This window comes from Ammospiza nelsoni, chromosome 9 (assembly GCF_027579445.1).
Source record: "Ammospiza nelsoni isolate bAmmNel1 chromosome 9, bAmmNel1.pri, whole genome shotgun sequence".
In the NCBI taxonomy this organism is placed as follows: Eukaryota; Metazoa; Chordata; class Aves; order Passeriformes; family Passerellidae; genus Ammospiza; species Ammospiza nelsoni.
In genome coordinates this window covers 19,005,900-19,029,953 of record NC_080641.1, presented here as the reverse complement: position 1 = coordinate 19,029,953, position 24,054 = coordinate 19,005,900, and the positions used below count along the sequence as shown (strand labels likewise).

The following is a 24,054-nucleotide window of genomic DNA, read 5'->3' as shown; positions in this document are numbered from 1 at the left end:
TTGGCAGATGGATGTTGCTGAGGAATGAGTGCAGAACGCAGGCAGGGTTTTTCTGATGAGGTGATGAATATTAGTAAAATTGAAAGAGTGGTATCAGTGCTGGCTTCATATAGCCTGACCTTGCCCATTCAGTGTGTTTCCTTCTTTAACCTTCTTTTCTGCTTTGTTTCCATGACTTGTTTTTGGCACTAAATGAAAGAGCCTCATAGAGCTGCTCTGTGTGTATCTCCCAGTTAGCTGTGCACAAAGCAGTGGGACTCCAGCATGGCTGCAGGTGAAGCCTCCACCATGGCAGCAGCCTCTGCCCTGCTGTGGGGGATGCAAGGTCCAGGCAGTGAAGCACCTGCTAGCAAAGAGTGGCCTGATTGCTCAAATGCAGCTGTTGCCAGCTGCTGCTGTAATTTCTTCTTGCATGTTCCTGTAGCAGGGGCATCTTCATGGGCAGGAATGTCAGAGGTTGCCAAGGTAGCATGGCTGATTTTCAGGGTACCCCAAACAAACCTGCAAGGGACAAAGAGGAGCACAGTGAAAGAAGAAAGGGAGTCCTCTCAGAACATCTGCAATGCCACTTAACAGAGGCAGTAAGAAGCAGTAATGAGAGATGGAGAAAAGGAAAAACTGGAGTTCTGTCTCACCAGCTTTAAGGTCTGTAAGTAAGATGAGGAAATTTGGTGTGAAATGATAACTTTGGAAAACAGACCTGGTGAAAGGAGGGTAATCAATGCTGCCATATCAGCTTTATAGGAAAGGTGAGAGTGACATTCAGTTGTAAGGGAGTGGTGCTGTACATTTTATAAAGCACAACAGCATAAAAAAATATTATGGGAGAAGAGAAGATCCATGGAACTACTGTGGGCAGAAATCTTGTGCTCTAATGATAATGCAGTGCTAAGATTGTGTTACCAGCCCCCTGCTCAGACCTGAAATAGTGCTCAGGAAATGTGAAATGAGAATAGGGAAGCTGCAAATTCAGTACAGGCAGCAACAGTGAGACATTTCAGCAGGTGCCCTGTAGAGACTGGATAGGTGCCTTTTCATGAGGATGCATCCAGATGTGCAAAGTGGCTGCTTCCCAGAACACCTGGTGCATCCAGAAAGGTGTTACTCTGGATGTGCTCCCGAGTGGTGCACTGGAGCCGCTTGGTAACTAGTGACTGCCATAAGATCACATTGAGCTCTACAGCTGAAGAGAGCAAAATAAACACATGCAGAACATGGCCATTTGATTTTAAGCACAGGAGCTGCAGAACAAGCAGACAACAAACACTTAAAGAATTATTCTAAAAGGCCTATAAGCCTCCTGAGGGCTATTAACAACGCAGGTATTTTAATAAAGTTATCAGAAGCCCCCACATATATCTCAAAGTAAAAAAAAGAGAATACTAAATCACGCTCAGGTGCTTACCTCACTAGATAGAAACCTCAGAGGAGGGCACTGTAACAAAATTGCCAGATGCTGGAAACAGGAAAGCCTGCTCAAATGAACCGTAGAGGAAAGTCCTTAAAACATGGCTGGCCAAACGCAAGCAGGAAATTAAAAATCTCATAAAGAACAAGAAAAATGTCTTACAAAAGACTCTCAAGCTGTTGACAAAAAGCTCCTTAGTATATCAAACCCAGGAAATCAGTGAGACTACTTGACAGCAGCAGTGTAACTGGGGACACTCAGTGGAAAGCCTGGGCCAGGGATGGTTAGTGAATTCTTTGTGTTGGTCTCTGCTGCTGAAGGTGCTGGGAAGATCTTTCACAGGAGTTTCTTATTTTCTGTGGGATGATGGTGGTGTGTTTTTTTCCTTTTTATTGTGTTTTGTATTGGTGGTTGTTTGTTTTTCAGCAGGTGAGTCAGAGTAAACAAATCAGCCTGGAGTGAGTATCGAGAAGCTGTGCTGCTGCATCATCCCATCCTTGCAGGAAGCTGGTGGGCTGTCAGTGTAAGTCCTGTCCATAAATTTGGTTCTAGAGGGTAACCTGGGAATTACTAACCAGTGTGTCTGATCTCCATGTGTGGGGGGATAGAATGTAAGAAAATATAGTGCAGAAGGTAACCTCACCCCTGAGGAGTCACAGCTGTACTAATTACCAGAGATTAGGAACAGGCCTGCCCTTAACAGGCCCCAGCTGTGTCCAATAAGGATGAGTGCTATAAAAGAGTGGGTTAGCTGGTTGAGAAGCGAGCTGGAGTGTTTTGTCTGTGCTGTGAAGAAGGAGGAGTCAGTGCTGCGAGGAGCTGCCCATGAGACATCACCGAGAAGGTATGAGAGCTTTACGATAAGATGACAGCATTCATACTTAGTGAGCTGGTACTTTGAAAGAATAACACTATTCAATATGTGGCTAATCATAAGTACCAGGTCCTTGCAATATGAGCCTGTAGCCCAGAAAGCCAGCTGCCTCCTGGGCTGCATCACAAGCAGTGTGGCTGGCAGGCTGAGGGAGGGGATTCTGCCCTCTGCTCTGGGGAGACTCCACCTGCAGTGCTGCATCCCGTTTTGGAGTGCTCAGCACAGAAAAGACATGGACCTCTTGCAGCAGGTACAGATGAGGCCATGAGGCTGATCAGAGAGCTGGAGTACCTGCCTTCTGAAGACAGGCTGGGAGAGTTGGGATTGTTCAGCCTGGAAGTGAAGGCTCTGGGGAGACTTCTTAGCAACATTCCTGTACTCACTGGGAGTTTATAAGAAAGAGGGGCACAGACTTCTTAGCAAGGTGTTGCAACAGGACATGTGGTATTGATTTTAAAGTAGCAGAGGATAGACTGAGACTAGAGATAAGAGCACTGGTGAGGCTGTGCCTCGAGTTCTGTGTCCAGTTCTGGGCCACTCACTTCAAAAAGGATGTGGAGACATTGGAACATGTCCAGCAAAGCACAGCAAGGCTTGAGAGCCATCACTTGTCTGATGGGAAATGGCTGAGGGAGCTGGGCTTGTTGAGTCTTGAGGATGGGAGGCTCAGGGGACCTCACCACTCTCTAAAGCCACATGGAAGAAGGTTGGAGCAAGTTGGAGGCTGGTCTCTTCTGCAGTGAAAGGACCAGAGGAAATGGCCTTAAGTTGAGACGGAAGATTCAGATTAGATACGAGAAATATTTTTTGCTGTTGGCCAGGAGATCGTGGAGTCACCACCCTGGAAATGTTTAAGGCACTGGGTAATACAGTTTTGGATCCGGCAGGGAGTAATACAGTTTAGTGGTTACTGGTGGTGGTGCTGGACTGATAGTCAGACTGGGTGATCTTAGAACCATGGTCATCAGGGTTGGAAGAGAATGTTAAGTTAGCACACGTAAGTGGATGGTAGAAAAACTGAATGTACAACTGTTCACACAGTCCTGAAGTCCTTCAGCCCCCAAACAAGGAGACTTTTGAGGAAATTAAGGCCATTATTGCCATTTCTTTTTGAGTCTTGAAGTTTGGGAAGGGAAGAGAGCATAAAGTGGGAACAGGTCTATCAATGTAGGTCTTTAGTTCATCCTCTGTGCATATATTAACTAACAAATAGAGAAACAAAATACAAAGTTGTGCTGCTGGACCTGCAAACTTGAGAGAAATATACTTCCTACTAGTCTCTTCCTTAAATGACTTTTTAAGAAAAAAATCCTGAACACCAGCCAACTTTATTGTAGTGAACTTTATTGCAGCTAATTTTATGTTCTTTTCAGAAATCAAACTCTTGCAAATGAAAGTGATATTTGTGTTGATTCATTGGGACTATGGTGCACTGTGTGCATAAGCTTAATTGCAGAAGTATTGCTACACAAATACTATTAAATATTGACCACAAATATATGAGTTTATAGCTAGAAAGTGTGTTTTTCATTCACTTCTGCTGAAGTAATTTTCTTTCCTTTTCTCCCTTAGGCAGTGGTGTGATTTGTTTATAACATTATATGTGGGTCTGAAAACCACCCGATTGACCAAATAGTTAAAGCAAAATTGACATTACTAGTTATAAGTTTGATACAGAGAATTCTGTTTCTTTTATTAATGTGAGTATCTGTAAAACACCTAGGCAAATCATCAACAGTAAGTCAATCTTCTCTAGCTGTTAGGATTTTGCTTTTCTGTGGAAAAATAAATAAAAATAAATTGAATTCAGGGTGTTTTTCAGAGTCTGGGTCTGACTGACTTGCCTGATGTAATGTGAGGTACCCATGGACCTGGTTTCTTTATAACTGTGTTTGTATATATTTTTTTTGTCTTTCATGAGTCTTTCTACTATGAGAAAAAAGTCAAAATCTTGGCTCTTCTAAAGTGAAATTGAAGTTTTAATTTTAAAAACCAAACCAACCAAAAGCAGACAAAGCATCCTCTCTAATGTTTCAAATAAAGTTAACTTTCATTAAAAGTATGTTGATTCTCTTAAGAGCTTGTGCAAAAAGATACTTTATATGGAAAAGTAGGCAGGATAGATCCTGAATGCTTATAGGACCTTTATACTATCTCTGATGTTCTAGGTAATTTTATGTAAAGCCTCTAAAGTTGCCCTTTGATTACAGTCAATAAGAGGCCAAAACCATTTGTTAGCCAGGATAGACAGTGCTGGGGGATGTGTGTGATGGCTGCACTGCTATTAGATCTGTCTGGTACCTTTGAGGCTCTTGGAAAGATATCTTGTAAAACAGGGAGTAAATAGAAAGTATTGAGCATTAATATGGTCATTTTCCTGGGTGCCCAATAGCCCTCAAGTCATAAAAATGAGTAATAAGTTTTGAAAGAAAATAATTAATACCTACAGTTTCAGAAATTACTCTGTTAATGGATGTTCTCATCAATTAAACTTAATGGTCTGAACAGTGTTATTGATTGCTTTGATGTTTTATCTAAACACACACAAAAAAGGGGAAAAAAAGTGATTTGTTTGATTTTATTTGGTGGCTATTTTCATGCCTGTGTGTAGTGTGAGGAATGCTGAAAGAAAGTTGTATCAGTCTTTCTTTAGTCTGTGAATCTGTTTGCTCATGTAGTATGGCATGAGTGGGCCTGGCTGCTCTGTGCAGGAGAGACTGATAAGATCATTTTAGGGAGATCTAATTATTCCTTGAACTGGAAACTTTCTTCTGCTGCATGGCTGAGGGAAGCTTGCACACATCTTATGTACCTTTACAACCAGTTTATTAAATTAGAGATCTGTGTGACTTGAAGATCAAGTACTGTATTATATGTACTTAGTATCCATAGGGCTTACTTTGACTTCATTATTTACCTGCTAGACTTGATAATTTTTTTAGGAGATACTGGGTAATTCCTTACTTCTCTTTTTTTTCCCCCCCGATTTTGTTAGGTGATCCAATCAGAAAGTGGGTTTGGGTAGTGATAGGTAAGGGGATGATGTGGTGTGGCTGCCTCCTGTGTTTGCTTTGCTGTGTCACTGAGTTTGGGGGCAGGCAAAAGCACCAGTATCAGTGACTGAAGTTTATTCAGTTCATTCATTCTGGTCCACAGACCATGCTAAGGTTGGTTGTCATCTTGTGCACAGGGTTGTAAAGCTACTGGATGGGTAATGGTGACTAAAGCTACAGGAGGTATTTGTAAGCCAAACTTACATGTCAATATATTTATGTGGAGGCATGTTTGTAAATGGTGTATCTTTATCTGTGGTAACAGTGATTCATCATGTGCCTTTTTCCCACCTTTTACTTTATGCCATGTCACCATCTCAAGCTGTTGGTTCCTTCATGTGCAGGAAGGGGCTGGATGTTGCATTTTGATGTTAAACATTACATTTTTATGAACACTGTTATAATCTTTAATCAATTTTAGTTACCTGATTCTTCAATTTCACGTTTTATTCCTGGTTTCTACTGTTACTGCCATTTACTTGGCAGAGACAGGAAGAAGGTGGCTGTTTCGTCTAATTTATAACTTAGAAATTCATTTTGAGAAATAAAAAACATATGCAGCTGATTTCTAGGGTTAACTGTATGGCCCTGACAACTATCTGTCTCTTTCAGGAAATACTTAATAGGCTTAAAATCATGTGGTCTAGACTTTTAGGATTTTTATTTTTTGTTTTTAATTCTGTATTTGGGAATATAGAAGAGAAAGTTAGGACTATAGATTAATTTGACTGTCTCTTTTTTAGTGCATTTGAGAAGTACTTGACAAAGCTTTCTCCTGTATGTATTTAGAGATTGGGTTTTTGGAGTAGAGGCTCTGACAAGTGATGACTTGTGTTGGATATGTTATGCTATCCCTGCTAGAACTGAATTTCCAGGTATTTCCCCACCATTAATTTCCCTGTACTTTTCCATCTGGTATAAAAATCTTGTCCATCCCCTGTCAAGAGACCAAAGTAGAGCAACTGAAACCCCAGCTCTGCTCTGCTGTGACCACAGGGAGGCAGCTGCTGAACTAAGTCAGAGGGTGCTCATGTTCTCCCTGCCAGGAGGTGCAAGAAACACTGAGTGACATCCACTCAGTGATTTCTGGCATTTCTCCTTCCTAAATGCAAGGCTACCTGCCAGCATCTCTTCCTTCTGAGCTATGATGCTGTGCCCTTGTGGCTGTGAATAGTCCCTGGCCTCTGCTCAGTCTTTGTAAAGAGCTGCTTTAGAAACAATACCTTGTTTGCTGCATTCATCTCTGACTTACAGCAGTGACCTTGCTTATATCCACACCTTGTTACAGTTTATTTTCAAAAATCTTTGATCTTCTTTGGTACATCTGTTGGAGGAGCACTAGTCTGCAGACTCATGTATAGGATATAGCAGTTGGCAGCTGAAAATACAGAGCAAGACTGTGCTATCTTGTTCTTGTAATTCAGAGTTAATTCATTACCCTGAAGATTTTACAGCCTGGAAAGGCTTAATTGAGTGGCAGTAACCATAGCCAATGTTTGTCCTTATGCCTTTTGCCCCTGCTCCCAACCCCAAAATATGCTTGATATTGACTTCTCTTTTCTAGTCTGCTGGTGTGGAGGCAGGCTTGGTTGGATTTATTCTTCTGTGATGAGATTAAAAATAATACCAAGTTTTTTTGTCTTGGATGGGAGGTGGCAGAGTTGGAGAAATGGACCATGCCTCTCTATCCCCTCATATAAACCAACAGGGGGTTTACTCTTTTCATAGAAATGAACAAGCACTCAAAACTTTAAACCTTGGAAGCGACATACAGGAAAAATTGTTGTTTATGTGAAGGCTGTTGTGTAAAGAAATAGAAAGGGAGAAAGGTTATGAGTAAACATCTGTGTATGTCTTTTTCTCAGTCTTAATTTGGCAATGATCTGAGCAGATAAGAGTTCATTTTGCTGTAGCTGGGAAAAGTTGGTGTATCATATGTAGTGTATACACAGAAAATGAAATGATACCATGCTTCTCTATTAAGGAGTATAATTTTGTGGTATGAGAAACTGTGTCTATACATTTTATGGTAATGAGATGATTAAAACCTGTGTTAAAGTTGTATTCTGAAATTCACTTCAAAAGTACTTGCAATTAACATAGGAAAAAGTAAAAATTCACTTCTGGAAAGATAATGAGATACTTTGCATTAAAATATGCATTGATCATGGTTAACATCGTGTGCTTTAAGAAGTTAAGAAATTAGAATGCTAAGATTTGCACAAACTTGCTCTTGTTATACAGGATTAAATTTTATTAAGGAGTGGAAGAGTTGGGACTACTTTGGTTATTATTGTAGTTTTTTCCTAAGCATTTTCAGTACACACCACACTCACTTCCATGAGCACAGCTTCCATGCTCACTAAGAACCAAACATGAAGTATTTATTTAAACATTCCTGAACATTTTTAAGAGTCATCAAGTTTAATGAGAAGGTACAGAACTCTGTTGTCTCTACGAGATAATAATTGTCTTCGGTGGAATGAAATGGGTGTTAAGAAGTCATATAAAGATGAAATAACAGGAGGAATCTTGCTAATTAGAATAGATGAGGTTTATCAATATCCATTTATTTAGAGGAATTAAGCAGTCTTTTCTTCTCTTTGGGTTAGTTAATAGTCCCATGTGTATGATACTCCAAATATTTTTCATTGTGGTTTATTTAATTTCTTCTATTAACCTTCTGAACTTTGCTATACAGGTAAAGGGTATGGAGCTGTAATGTAATGTCTGCTGCTTATGCTATATGTTAAGATGTATTTAGATGATACACTCTTTTCTTCTCAGTGCTACAGGGAAAGACTTTGATCTTCCAGGAATTGTTTTCTGTCAGTAGTTAAGTGCCTTTTGTGTCTGGGTATTCGCTTTTATTTGAGTACACTTAGTCAGAAATAAAACCGTGAACAAATTACTGGAATTTAATCTTTGCAGATGTGGTTTCCTTCTCAATCCTTTGAATATTGTTCTAAAACCATCTGGTACACTTAAATTCACATTTATGTGGATGCTTTAGAATGAGTATTTTCTGTTAAGGCTATCTCTGAAGCCGACAGTGTTCTTGAAGATGATCTTGTAACTCCTTGCATTGCACCATTGACTGTTTGGAGCATACACCCTAAGGCTCATGCTGATGATTTTAACTCCTATTACTATTGATTCCAGAAATCCAGTGAAACTGCGCAATACATTTTTTTTTCTGTTTCCATCTATTATAATATCCATGTTTGTAAACAAACCTTCAGGATGGAGCAGATTTTTTTCCTAAGAGTCTCTCCTGTTCAAAAGTCTGAATCAAAACCAGCTTGTCATATTGACTAAGAGATAAATTTGATGTTGCCTGGTCCATCTCCTTATACAGACACATTTTGACACAGTGTATTTGAGTGCTAATAATGACATTAGAAGATGTTGGAAAGAGATCTAATTTGGCATGCAGGAGTGACTTTGCTGTCATCTCCTATTTTCTGCACAATTGACAGCAGATACTTGGGGCTGAATTTTTCTTTCAGGTCAGATTTCCAAGGCATGAGGCTGTCTGTTAGAAACAGATAAGACCAAAACCAATACGGAAGTACTTGTTGGAAGTGTCAGCAGTGCTGAGGATTTAAAAAGAGTGCTTCAGTTTTCTGTTTATGACATGACACAACAACACATATTTCACTAGCAATAAAATCCAACCAACAATCCCCTGCCAGTTCTTAAAATTTCTCACTGGGAAGATTTTGTATTAGTAGTCTCATCTGGGAAGAACAAAATTTTTTTTCAACCAATATATCTATTTTGTCACACTCCCTAGCTAGTACTGTTAAATTATTTTTCAAGAAATCGAAGTAGGTGTAAATGCCCTCACGATCCAAAATGCTTTCAAGTTTTCACTGTCAGACAAAAAAAATTTATATCTGTACTTAATTTTTAGTGTGCAAGACACTGAAAGAGTGCATGAAAACATTATCTGAGGTAAAACCAAAACAATATGCTTTCAAATATTTCCATACATGTTTCATACACTGTTGTTTCTCAAACAGCCCATTTAATATCCCACCTCTTCCCTTCAGCAAAAATAAGTGGGCTACTTATACATTCCTGTTGGTGAATGTTACTGTCTAAAACTTCCCTCAAAGAGCACCAGTGAAGAACAGCTCCTACCCAGTCTGCAATCTGAAGAGTGACCAGTTCTGCAGTGGGGCAGGTGCTGTGAATGTCAGGTCAGCCTCTTAGTTGGGGAATTTGTTGTGTGAAAGTGGATTTCTGCTCTCTGGAATAATACTCTTCTTTGAATTCCCCTGTCCTGACTAATTGCTGTAATTAATTTTAATAGTTTGTGATCAATCTCAATTCTTCATTAAAAATGGTAATGAAAATACTCAAAAGAAATTCTGAAAGTTTTGGGGTGAAATAGTGTTTTCACCACATTTGCTAGGGTGTTCCCAAAATCCAAGAGAATATATATATATATACACACATATATATTTTTTTTTTCATCAGACGGGGGAAGAGAGAACTATAGTTTAATCTAGTGAACAGTTTTGCGTCTCAGTTCTTTGTGTGCCAGATCAGGCTGTGAAAAATAGCAAAACTATTTTGAGATTTTTAATAAACAATCCAGGAAATTGGAAGTTTTCATTTTGACAGTTTCAAGATGAAGTGCTTTAACTTTAATATCAAAAATAATTTTTCATCTTTAAGCATCTTTTTAAAAGAGGCAGAAAGCAATTTCATGTGGAGATGACTGATCTTGATCATGGGTGATGTCATGTCCCGTTGGATTAACAGTGCAGGGAAAGTAGCTTGGCTGCCACTGAAGATACACTTGCTCTGTAAAAAGTAGAAATTTTCTTGTTTGGGGTTGTAATGAAACGTGTTTCATAATTATCTAAGAGTAGAAAGGAAATAAAAGGAAAAACTTTATATGGAGTTACCTGGATTACCTGTTCTGCAAGCTGCTGAGCACATAAGGAGTGGAGCATCTTCCCCAGCAGGAAGGAGGATACTTGCCCCTCTGTGCTGGTCAGTAGACCTCAGCCCCAGATTAGAGTAAATCTGATTGATGATGGTTTTTAAATGTGAGACCTGAAGCTGAATTATGCATAATATGATGGTTAATTTTTCTCCAACTCTAGTTAAAAGTGTTCTGAGTTTTCTTTCCAAAAAAGGCATTTTTGTAATGAATTGTCAACAAGTAACACTATGGGTAGTGGTCGATGTATATCCAGCTACAAGATCAAATTCCTATATGAATATCTAGTGAAATAGAAAATATATATTTATACTTTAGTGGTAAAATGCATTATGGGAACACTGACATATGTTTTTTACTAAGCCAATATTTTGAACTGATAAGTGATTATCATCTACTAAAATGGCACCAAAAGAACAAAGACCACAAAGCTAATGCCACAATGAGATATCATCTTACAAACCTGTAAATTTTAATTCCCTGTGTTATTAGAGAAGATAGCATGAGCATGTTAAATATTGTCTCATTTCATGAGAAGGAATTAAAATAGTTTAGAAATAATTTTCCCATAAACACGGAGTATGTGATCAGCTTACTCCAGGAATAGCTAAAACGAAGTGCATGGCATACGGCAAAGATGAGATATAAATTGTCTGAATTATTATTTTAGTTTATTTTTGTTTGTAATAAAACTTAATTTCTTTTCCAAACGTATATTTACAGGCTTTTTTTGCTTCTGCTACCTTGCCTGTAATAATTTTTACACCGTGCTGTATAAGGCAAGTACCACCATAGCCAGTGATTGGACTTGCAGTAAAAATAAAACACTGTCCCTATTCACAGGGCTGTGGTGAGCTGAAACCACCCCTATGTGTGCTCTGCTGGTCTCAGTCAAGCTCCCAGAGTCTCCAGGAAGAACAGCCTGCTCCAAATCCTCATTATTCAACGCGCTGAACAACGTCCTGTGAATTGCCCAGGTTGCCCAAGGGGCTTGTGCTGTGGCTGGGCCCTGCCCTGTGTGCCTCCAGCACCTGGCACAGGTGGGAGCCAGGGGCTCAGCGCTGCCCTGCCTGGGGAACTGAAATCCTGCCCGTGTTCTGCGAGAGTGGAAGGCCCCGGGTGCTTCTCCTCTTCTCTCTCTTCCCTCTCTTTCCTTTCTGCACATTGCATACTCCCGTGTGGGGAATGCCGGGGAGGTTTGGAGGGTCTAGGTACTACTTTTGTGGAGATATGTTGAAAAGTTGTATAGATAGCACTGTAATATTACCAAGTAATATCTAAGCAATGCAAACCTGTATTGCTTGGGTATTACTTGGTAACCTTTGAAAGTTTCGATGGGAACTTACTGCTGGTCTTAGTATTTTGATGCCTAGATACTTGTTATGTGGATGCCCTAAACTTTCTGTCTATAATAAGACCATTAATTCTTTTGATATTTTGCTTTTTACAAGACTATTATGACTTGAACTGCTTTTCTCATGACTCATGAGAATGGCAATTGGTAACCCACTAATATTTCTGCCCACAAGGGTTTGTAATTTCAGAAGTAATCACTTCGTGGCTGATGTAAATTTTGTAATGAGAAATACTAGATTTATGACTGCAGGATTTCTCACAGACTGTTTTATTGCTTAGAGGAATTGCTTTCTCTGTTGGGAAAATCCATCATTAGATGTCTGCCTCAAATGTTTTGTGGGCGGTTTATGCTTTGAGAATGCTAATGCAATCATTGAAACAATAATGATGATTTGAGATAGTATAATTGTTCCCCTTCCTTCACTCCAGACACAGAATGAGCTGCAAGTGAAGCTAGGTGTGGGTTTGTAAGGGGACTTTACAGCCAGGATGTGAGTAATTGCAATATCTGGTCATTGGATTCTTGCCCCACCTTTTATGGTCAGTGCACTTTCCTGAAATAGGTAACAGATTTCCATACTTAGAAGCTGAGAAGGGTTGTTAGGAAGAGTGCAGGATTAGTCACAGTGATGATGACAAGTGATTTTGAAGAAGGTCTTTGCTGATGCATTTTTGCACTGAACCTCTCTAGGTAAAAGTACTGCTTGCCTGTGGGACTGATACCCTTGGGCAAAATGTTGGAGGGAGTAAGTCTTTGCAGTTCCTAATGAAGCTCAGGCCTCAAAGATGGGCATTTCCCAACCTGCTGGAATTGGGATGTTTCTGAACATGCCTGCTGGATGACAAAATTTTGGGACCTCCTAAGCTTTTGTGATAAAAACCTTGGCATTCCCAAGGTTAGTTGATGTAGGCTGTGAGGATTAAAGTTCTGTTTTGAAATACAAAATATGGGTATCTAAGACTGAAATCTGTGACCAAGGTTTGCTGTAGGCAACTTCTAAGCTTTGTGTTAAAATTTAATATAGTTTTGCCAGCTCTATGCCCATAGAACATCTCCGCAGAGAAACTGCTTCTGTCAGCAAGGTCTTTCCTTCATGGGTTGGTGTCCATAAAAAGAAATAGAAAAGAGTGAGAATGATCTTAGAAACATCATGCACCACCATGTAACCTCTAAAATATATATATCTTTATATATATATATTTCTCAAATATATTTTTCTATATGTGCTTTAGCAATGCTAAAGGCATCTATTTCCTGGAGTGTGGACAGCAGGGTAGAGAAGAAGGTGGGAACCTATCTTTGAGTCACTATTCCCTTTGCATCCTGCTGTATCTCATTTTGCCCCAATGCCTGCTTTTAAGGACCCAACTGAAGCCCTTCACTGCTTCTGTGAAGCTGCATTGTTGCATGGATTAGCATTTCTTTTCATTTCTGCTTTCTGTGTGCAATAGGTGTATTCTGGGTGGAAACATGTGCTACTGGAGAATCACCTGTGATGTATTGGAGTTTCAATTCTTTGTCTGATTTAGCATATTTTTGCTTTTTAATGTAATTCATTTCTGCACTGCTGATCTTATTCTGTATTGAAACAGCACATTTGTGCATGATTCAAGTTCATTTCTGGAAACCAGTTTCAATAACTTTCATTTATTTAAACTATTAAAATAGTTTAAAGTACAGAGAACAGTACCACTCGCTTTCTATTTAAATTGCAGCTCTAACGGTTGAAATAGCCTTGAAATAAAGTATCTTGGGTTCTGCTTGACCTGATTCAATATAACACTTAAAAAGTAGAAGTACTGAAAAGATAGTCAGATGCATTCCCTATTTGGCTCAGGCTATTGAAATGGCAAGGGTATGAGTTTGCCATAGCTATTAATATGATATTAATCCAGGGTATATTATATATTGCTTTAAAGTCTTATCAGGAGGACTGGATATCCTTTTGTAATGTGTTCTTTTGCTTTTTCTATACACTGATATTTTGTAGATGAGCCATTGCTCAATAAGTGAAGTATAAATGGTTCTTCTTATATGATCAAGTATGATGTTATTGAACGCCTTACAAAGAGGCTGTATCCTCTGCACATTAAGATTGAGTCTGGTGCTTATTACAAAATCCAGACTTTTCAGATGCTAAATACATGCTCTATCTTACAAGCTAAAAATGGTAAACTCCTGACAGTTTTGGGCTGTTGAGGCTAAATGACTCTCTTATGTCCATCTTTCTTTCTTTTGTCCTTCTGGTTTCAGTTTAGGCCCTAGTCCTTAGCAGTAGGAAATATCTCTCTGGATCCAGATGGCTAGAAAGTAGCAATGCCATTACAGTCTCTAATTTTCTGAATCAGGGCATTTGTTATTTTGACTTTTCCTATAGAATATCACTGTAAAAATATTAGTTTTTGGCATGGTGATAGCTTATTTTGTGTATTTGATTTGCTGTAGAAACTTTCATTGGTTGTTTTTAGGCTGTTGGAGATGTGTACTATAGCTTCACACTACTGAAATTTGCTTCTACCTTTGTTTTTTGTAGGTGGGTTTTCAGATGCACCAAGGAAACTTTTAAAATCATCTATATGTACAATTGTTTCTGTGATATCTCCTTCATTCCATGTAAGTAAATAGTTCAAGAATTTCTTGGTTTGTTTCTTGTCTTCTGGTGAGAATCTCGCAAGAAAACTGCATGAAAACCAAAAAACTTTAAACTCTCTTGTCTGCTTTTATGAGTAGTCTGTCTCTTTCTGTACTCTAATTTTTCATAATTTATTTTTATAAGAAGTTGTTCTGCACCCGGTTTATCAATTTGTTGGCAGTGCGTTGATAAGAACTTTATTTCCATGGCTTTGTCTCTCTGAGATAATTAAAAGTTCCACTCCTGTGTTCCTGCACTCAGTTCATTCAGTTCAGCACATTGGCTGCAGAGGCACCGTTTAGTCCTTCACCCTGTCCAGTGTTCAGCTTCCCATGTATCAAGATTAATAATAATAATAATAATAATCAGAGAGCTCATACATAGAGGGAGGGAGGTATTGATTGCCATTAAAATGTTGGGTCTTGTCTTAAACAATCTAGTTTTGCTCCTTATCATCACAGCACCTAATTGAATTTGAGTGGATAAAATTATTTCTAGGCTACATCTGGTGCATGATGGTGCACCAGTGCCCTTACTTGTTTAAATATATGAGCCCTCTGAAATAGGGAACACTAAAAAAATTAGTGGAGTGACAAGAAAAATGATATTATTTTGGAAGGAATGCAGATACCCTTTAAAAAAGAGAAAGAAAATAGAGAAGGAAAAAGCTAATAAGCATGGGTAGTGGAACTGTTTTATAAAGGATTCATAAAAGAGGTCATGAAAAGCAAATCTGCTTTGATTAAAAAAAAAAAAAAGTTTAAAGTATGGAAAGTGAGATGTATGCAGATTAGATTGTTCCTGAAAGAGATTATTAAATACAAGTGTCACTTGGTTTTATTTGGTTAGGTTAGTCACAAAATTGACTGCATAGCTATCTATGGAACTTGCTGAAAAAGCAGGAGAACTTCATAAACCTTTCCCTAGGCCACTCATTTTCCACAAATTTTGTAGTTTCTGCGTGTGTGAGGAAAAATATTCTTTTGATCTACATCTTAATTCATGCACCAATAATTCCAGAACAAAGATGAAAAACATATTTGAATCTGAATTGGAAAAAAATAGTTCTATTGTAATGTAAGAAAACTTGGTGGAACTACCACTAAGAGGAGCATAAACAATGTGCAGCAGATGTAGTTTAATACAAAAATAAATAAATAAAAATAATATTATGTACTTTTCAGGTTTGGGTTGGAGCCTTTTCTGTGAATTGCAAATTATGTTTCAGTGATTGTTAATAATGCAAGTTTGTTATTGGTACATTAGTGCATATTTATTGCATCCATACAAGTAGGAAACAGGTACAGAGTTGTCAGAACTGACAAACACAGAATTGAAGCTGTGTTGTGAAATGAAATAAAGCTTGAATTCAGCCTACAAGTTAAATTGTTTTTGCAAAAGTCAGCAAAACATGAGCTTATTTCATGGATAAACTGAACCTTATGTTGACTGAGTCCTTTTTCAAAATTATTTTGAAATAATTGCACTGCAAAACCTTCTCCTTTCTGCAAGAGGTGTTAATAAATATGCACCCAACTTTAAGATATGTCAACCAAATTTAAGATATGTTAGGGAGAAAAAAGTAGTTGGATTTTTAGTAACAGTAATTTGAAAACCCTTCTCCCTGCTATGGTCTTTGCATCCCTTGTTAGCACATGCAGATTCCAGCTCTTCCTTGTACAGACAGCAGCTAAGGCCACTCCATTGCACTTACACATTTCCTTTTTTAAAGATTAGCATGTAAAAGCTGGGCAGAAACACACCACAACGTTAAATCTGCCCGTGTTGTCTTATTTTGAAACTGGTGGAAAATTGAAAAAATATCCCAAACCAACACAAACCTAATAAAATGAAACAACCCACTTGCAAATAAATGTTGGGTGACTCCTTTGCTCTCCATCTCCAAAGAGAGGATTTCAGCCACATGCCAGTGGTTGTGTGAGTGTTTCAGAGCAGACCTGGAGAATGAAAATCAGATCTCTTTGTCTAAGCCAGGTTGTCCTTTCTTCTTTTGAAATGGACCTGCATATACCTCATAGTTTGGATACTGCCAGTAATTGTTACAGGTAAAATGCTTATTAGTTTTCCTATCAACCACATCTCTCTTTGCCAGTACTCACTTGGACAAGGTGAATTCTCTTTTCTTCATTAATTACGCAGGTGATCAGTGAGAGAGCAGAGTTGTGTGGAGGTGGAGAGAAGCGGGGGAAGTTGTGGAACATGAATTCACAAGTTTGGCCTGAAAAAGATATGTGTCTTGATACACAGCTGACAATGTTTCTTGTCCCATTTGCAGTTTGGACAAATTTGTCTCCTTTGCCATGCTCTCTACAGTCTTAAGGAGGAGGCTGGACAGCAGACATCTTTAACATCACAGGCATATTTCTCAAAGGCAGCAGTTGAAATTATCTGACCCTGAATATGTTTAAGGCTAAATTGTGCATATTTATCCTTAGTTGAAAAGGATCATTAGATTATGCCTATGCTCATATGAAATTGATAGTAACATGTGCAATGAGCCTGTCCTCTCTTTTATGGCATTACAGACTTGAGTATTTTACACATAAATAGGGCAAGATGTGAAACAGAGTGCATACTGCTTTGGGCTGGGAGACATGGACCATAAATCAGGATATGTATGCATAATTACAAGGTATCAGAACAAGTCTCAAGGGTATTTTTAGCACTATAAAATGTTGGATAGACCTGTTCTCCTACAGAACATTATCCTTCTCATTTCTTCACTCCTAGGTACCAAACAGTTTTGTTGGCCAGGTTACTTGAAATGGTAGCAGTGTGATAAATGGCAGCTGCAAGAGTATATTGTGTTTAATTGCACAATCAGAGTTTAAAACTTCTTCTGATTACATTGTGCAAAGGCTCTCAACTAATTTTCTGAAAATGTCTCCAGGGTTAAACACTTTAACTAACATTTGGATGTGAAAACCAAAGGCTTAATTTTTTTTTTTTTCCTGCTGATGTGAAATATTTTGGGAGGATAGAATCACAGAACCATTAGGATGGAGAAATCCTCTATGGTCTGACTATTAACCCAACACTGCCAAGACCACCACTAAACCATGTCCTTGAGTGCTATATCTACCCACCTTTTAAATCCCTCCAGGGATGGTAACACATCTGCTTCCTTGGGCAGCCTGTTCCAGTGCTTGGCAACCCTTTCAGTGAAGAACTTTTCCCTAATAACCAGTCTGAACCTCACCTGATGCAAATTGAGGCATTTCCTCTCATGCTACTGCTTCTTTTCCAGGACTGGCCCCACTTTGCTGCAGCCTCTTTTCAGGCAGTTTTAGAGAGTAAGGTCTTCCTCAGCCTCCTTTTCTCCTGACTAAGCGGCCTCAGCACCCTCAGCTGTAAATTCTTGGCTGCCACTTCAGGATCTACTTGAAAGCCATCAATGAATACCTGGTGTTCAGAATCTGAGTGACACAGACTTTTTCATGCAGGAGTGTCTTGGGCAAAATTCTCATTTCCATGCATGTAAAATGACAGCAGCAAAAACAAAAAATGAAGGAGGAGTGAGATGAATTAGAAATGTCCCCTCTGCTTGTATTGTCCACTTGAACTACCATTGTCTGAGGTGACAGGAGGGAGGAAAGTGGAAAACAAACCATCTCTAAAATTAAAAAGTGTGAGAAGCATCTCAGTGGTAAGAAAAGCTGTGCTTTTTTCTTTTTCACGTAATGGAAGCTTCTGTGCAGCTTGAGAGTGTGTATTCCCCATTGCAGCAGAGTTCACGCTTAGGAGTTTAGTTAGAACTTTTATGTGATTATTTTGCCTAAGATCAGATTTTAATCCTGCAGTTTAGTTAGAATTGAGGCTTAGATTCAAACAGAAGGGGGGTTGTTTGTTTTTTTCTGCATCACCTGGCACTAAATCTCTAACTCTGCTCCCAATGTAATGAATCCAGATTCAGTTCTCCCTAGTTGTTCAGCTGTGTTTAAGTCCTGTGCCATCCCCTGTACTCTCCTACATTTGCACAAAGTCAAAGCAGGATTCTTATAAGGCCCTAAAAAGCAGTTATCCCATGTAATTTTCATAAGTGACTAACGAGATTGGTTGAGCTGCCTCTGGTGTCATTCCTGTCTTGGTGTAAAAAGAAGCACCTTGGATGGCAGGATGTTTTCAAATGGGTGCAGTGCTAAGAGGCGATGGAAGAACAGAGCTACCAAGCTGTCTCCTTTTTCCTTGAGGAAGATAGAGAGACATCTGAGATAATAGGTATGAGAGATCTTATCCATTTTGTGGAAGAGGATCTGGAAGAAAAAAATTCTGCTGTGCTTTTGCCATGAAACTCTCCACTGCTGCTGTAACACCTGTAATCTTCTCAGTGAGTTTCTGAATATGAATAACTTGCCATCCCTTTCTTAAATGCTTATTTTTCTGAAAGTGAAGATAGAAATGTCTTTTAATGTGCTTCGAAGATTCAAAAGGAAAGACCTCTGCACTGATCTAATTCTCTGAAAGCCCCTTATTGTGATATACTACTAGCTTTTGTGGAGCAACTAGCTGTCATTTAGCTTGATTCAGCTAATTTATTCATATCAATTAATTGGATAATGAGCCATAGACAGGCTTTCGGTATCTGAAAACTACTATCTTCCTTTTGCCATTCCCCGCAGGAGAAAATAGAATATAAAATTTCCCCAAATATTCAAAAACCATATTTTTATTTTAATAAAATTGCCACAATGTTACATGTCTTTGATGTTCAATATTATCTTCAAATCAATTTTGACATTCTTCTTCCCTTATTTGTGCTGCATAAGGATGTTCTCCTGTCTTAAAATGGTGGGATCACTTATGATGCCTGAGCATTTGCACCTATTGCTTAAATTGTGTAGCTTGTACTAGTAGTTGTGTAGGTGATACGTAGTAGATAATTTCAAACTAGATTGATAATCATATACCAAATTTGATGTAATTTCATTCCTTGATCTAATAGATTAAAAAACTCAAACTAATGATAGTTACTGCTACGGACAGCTTGGTAATTTTTTTTGTAGCTTGGTGAAGTATTTGTAACATGGCTTAAAATATTTTGAGATTACATGTTCTAAAAGCAGACCTTATCCAGCACTTAGAAATAAATGCAAAGAAAATACTTTGCAAAGGTATTAAACATTTAAAAGCCTTAAAAAGATTTTTTAATAACCTTACAGAATGGGCTTTTAGATTAACTTCAATGCAGTGGTAATGTTTCTCAGATTTTCACATATACTGATAATAACATCAAAACACCTTTAAAGTTCACCTTATGAAGCAATTTTTTATTAGTTCTGGTACTTGTAGTTTTATTATTGGTTAGAATTATTGTTATTTGATTTACACATACCTTTTCTTTATGCTCCCACCTAGGTAAATCAGTCTGTTTAGTCACAGTAAACTACTGATTTTTAACAAGATAGAGCATTCAGCAGCAGTCCAGGATCTCTGGGTTTTTCACACTCTGGATGGACTTCCAGGGTGACTGGAGTTCAAGTTCTTTGCATCTTAGAGACACCTCCGCTGTGAGCAGGTGATGTCAAAATGTATGAGTCATTTTATATGCTGTTATTAATTTCTATGAGTTTGAAATGTCACACTTTCTATGCAGAAGTGCTGGATCTGTAACTTTTGTGTTTGTCCTCATGACAGGTCTGTTTTTAATGTGCAGTTCAAATGTATGCCTGGAGCAAAATAAACACACATCTAAAAAAGGTGAGATTTTTTTTCCATATTTGTATTATTCTTATTTATTTCAAACCATGTAAATTGTATGTGTTTCTATCAGGAAGAGCGTAGTGATGAGAAATTTACATTAGCCCTGAGCTAGACCTTGACTATTAAGGGTGAATCTTTTAAAGTTTTGTTTATGCATTAATATGTGTTTTCCAACAATTAGTTGAAACTCTAAGGGTGCATTTAGTGATGGCCTGGAGCATGTTCCTGAGGGCTCATTATCCTGTCAAAGCCTGTAAGATGTGGACCCTGCAGGAGTGATGTTGGTACTTAGTGAGTTAATATGGAGTTAGATTTTTTTTTTTTTGCAATGTCATAGGAGGGAAAGGCTACAGTAGATACAGATGGAGATGAAAATGCAAGACCCTGGTTCTAAATTTATTTTGGGAAAATGGAATTTGTTGCTCTTCAGCTTTCCTTCTGAAAACTCTCTTGTGGTTTTATTGTCAGCTGAAGTGTTTATTGACTGAGAAGTGCTTGCATTTTAGTGGTGGATATAGTGATCCTAGTAAACACTTTGGGGCTTTCGTGATGCAATATGCTGTGTAAGTGTTTGTGTTGTTTTATGATGGAGTGGGCAGAAGATTATTTAAATAAAAAGTAGAATAAAGCCCACACAGTTTCGGCAGCCATTAGATTCATTAAAGCTAGTACAAAGATAAGAGTTAAATGATTTGTGGATATATACAAATGTCTTAAAGTATAAAAGCAACACAGAATCCAATGCCATTATTGCTGGGAGAAGTGCCAGCATTCTCATTATTTTTAATGACTTCCAAACTGGGCCCTTAGTGACTGATGAGGTAAGCAATTTCAGATGGGAAATGTGATATACTCAGTACTGGAACGTGCTGAATGCCCTCAGTTGTTAGGGGCCATGGCTGTGCTGAGGGTACTGTAAGAAGCAGCAGACAAATTGTAGGTTGAAGGTTACTTTAGAAAGAGGAAATTTTTTCTAGGTTGCTGAATAAAATAGAACAATCTAGATGATAAAAATTGTAGGTAATGACACTGCTCATGAAAAAACATTAATCACTGAAGAAAGGTAGATACTAAAGAAAGCAATCTTTGGGTTCATCCCAATATTAGAAAATAAAAGGCACCAAACAAAACCTTCAGTAACTGTTTTGTTTATTGAAAAAGATAAGCATCTTATGAAGATATGGAGGTTGTTAATAATGAAGTGACTGCTGTGAGAGGCACTTACCTCAGGACCAGGTGGCCTGCAGTTCCCATGTGCCCAATGTCCCCCTTCTGCACTGCTGCATGTGCTGGAGAGCTGTGCCCCTCGGAAATGCCACCAGCACTCTCCTTGTCTCCTGGCAGGGACACAGTGCTTTGGTGTCTGCTCCTGGGTAGGAGGGAGTTGGCAGAAGGAGCTTCTCCAAGAGGGCAGGATCTCAGCTGGGAACACCCCTGACTGCCCATGGGGCTGCCTGGGCATTAAGCAAGACATGTGAGTCAGGAGTGCTGAACAGTAAATCAGGAGCACCACAAATCCTGGAAGTGTTTTAATGGTAGAAAAGGGACTTCTGCAGAACCTGGGCATATCTTTTCAGTGTGTAGAACAGGAGGCTGGGCAGCCCCTTGTCCCTGTCTGCCCCAGGCAGAGAGCCCAAGTCACCTGCTGGCAAGCCTGGGGACAAGGCTTCCCTTACCATCCCTTCTGGTTGGGTGTACCTGAAGAGAAATGCATTCTATTGTGCCAAATATAAAAAACTGATAATACTTTAAGTTTTACAAAGCTGCCTCTTGGGGCTTCAGGCAATGAAAAATATTGCTTGGTCCAGAGCAGGGAAGTTGCATAGTGCCACTTGTGTGATGATGAAGTGTCTGCCTTGGAAGTTAAAATTACTGTGAAGATGACCCAGCAATAGCCAACAAACCTGCAAATTTGTAGCAAACACAAAGCAGCGTTTTTTTCTTTTTTCTCTCTTTTTTTTTTTTTTTTAATGATGGAGCTTGTTGCAATGTGATCCTTTGAAAGCTAAAATTATATCTAGTTTGCATAGGTACTAGATAATGTCACAGAATATTGGTCAACTGATGGCTATTAAAAAAGAAGCTGATAGGTGGCCTGATCTTAGGAAACCCATAAATCACTGGTTGCTGAAATTTCAGGAAATGAATCAGAGGCAAGCCCATGCTCTGTCACTCCATTAGTGATCCCCACAGGAATGGGGCACAGTGGTGACCTCACCCTGGAGCCAGTGCTGTGTGCCCCCTCCCATGTCCAAGGGTGATTTGCAGGGTCAAGTGTGGATGTGAGAAGTTATTATTGTCTCATTTCTATTTCAGCTGGGAGCCTTGCAGTAGTAATCCAAGCTCTTTGTGCCCTGGTGGCCCTGCCTGTTCTCAGGCACCCCCAATGTGGTCCTGGGCCAGGCAAGTGAAGAGCAGCATCTCTCAGGAGTCTAGGTGGGCTCTGCAGATGAGCCACTGCTTCACGTGGAGTTGTGGCCACTGGAAATTCAGGTGAGCACTCTGCTGTACAAATTGTCACTGCCCTCCAGTGCCAGTTACTCTACACACACAGAGTAATGTCTATAATTAAAATGCTCCCTTGAAGTAAATAATTAAATGAGGATTACAGTTATGAGCCACCAAGTGACACAGGTGACAGGCTTACTTTAAGTAGGACAATTAAACTGTAAATTAAAATTAAACCTCTCTGTGTAAGTAGAATATTGTGTTAGGTAATTATCTAAGAGTAATAAGTTAAGTGTGTATACTGTATCAATAAATCTTAAAGATCTTTAAGAAACAGATTTTCTACTTGGGTTTTTTTGTTATCTGTATTTTTTAAAATATTTCCTAATTTAAATGAGAAATAAAAGCCCAAAGTGCATTTTCAATGCTTTTTGGCAAAATTGGATAATTTTACTGGAGTAGTTTGGTTTAAGTAAGCAGCATTTTTCCTTAACAAATGCCTGGGTTGTTGTTGTTGGGTTTTTTTGTGGTTTTTTTTTTGTGTTTTTTTTTTTTTTTTTTTTTTTTTTTAAACATAGTGTAGATACGGAGTCCTTTAGGAGTGCTTGCTGGAGAGGTGCCTATACACTTGAGCAGAGCATGGCTAGAAAGAGAATGTATCATCAATGTTAGACAGTTAGAGCTGCTCACTTACAGGATGGGCAATAATTAGTTCTTGGTATTAGTACCTTGGTACAAGCTCAAAGACTATTTACTGCCAAATTACTGAAATCACTATATTTCACATTTTTGAGAAAGTTCCTGTGCCAGATAAAAATCAAGTTTTATTTTATTCTGTTTTAAAAGAACTAATTTATTCTCTAGGTACAAAGTGGTCTAGATCTTGACAGTCCTTAAAACATGGAGTTATGAGCTGTACAAAATGTTCTCTAGATAGTACAAACATGTTTTTGCTGGTTTTTTTAAAAAATTTTTTAGCAGACCAGTGTTGTAGAAAATACCAGTAGTAAACAAAATTTTGGAAAAAAAACCCCTGGTGTCCTAGTCCAAATTCAAAAACCTTTTCTGAAAAAACTCCCGATTTTTGGGAAAAAGAAAATATTTTTCAAGAAAATAATGTTTGAAAAACACTGTAAATGAATACTTTAGCTGGAAGTAAAAAAAAATAAGGGTTTTTAAATAAAAATAGTGAATTGAATTAAGAATAAATTAGCTTTAGGCAAAGTAGATCTTTAAAAATCAATTTCAGGAGTCCTGGAGGCAATCTTAGAAGCTTTGAGCACTTTTAGTGCTAACTTCAGTGCCCCTTTTGGAGTTACAGATATTTTTGGCTTTGTCCAAGGGAGTAAGGCAACACATTGCAGGGTGCAGCTGGGGCTACTCCAGTGTGTTAATGGCAGGATTGACAAATCCTTGCCTGTTTGATTGTCCCTCCTTACAGAATTAGTCTGGTTTAGCTCATGGAGTTATTTTGTGAGTCAGAATGTGCTGAGGTGCTGGCAGGTCACCCTGCTCCTGGGGGGCACAGCCTGGGGAGGGGGCTCTGCTGGGCTCTGCTGCTCTCACTGAGCACAACTGCACCATCAGTGTGGTACCTCGTGCTT

At 38.7% G+C, this 24,054-nt stretch overlaps 1 long non-coding RNA gene across 1 annotated transcript in view; it reads left to right on the top strand.

The window, feature by feature from the left end:
* Positions 1–2,180: 2,180 nt before the first annotated feature.
* Positions 2,181–24,054, top strand: part of LOC132077149 (uncharacterized) — a 34,187-nt gene continuing 12,313 nt past the window's right edge. Inside the window, exons 1-5 of the long non-coding RNA XR_009419008.1 lie at positions 2,181–2,252; positions 14,183–14,262; positions 19,658–19,817; positions 19,937–19,999; positions 22,319–22,495. This is a non-coding gene — a long non-coding RNA (uncharacterized LOC132077149). The remainder of the gene's footprint in view (positions 2,253–14,182; positions 14,263–19,657; positions 19,818–19,936; positions 20,000–22,318; positions 22,496–24,054) is intronic.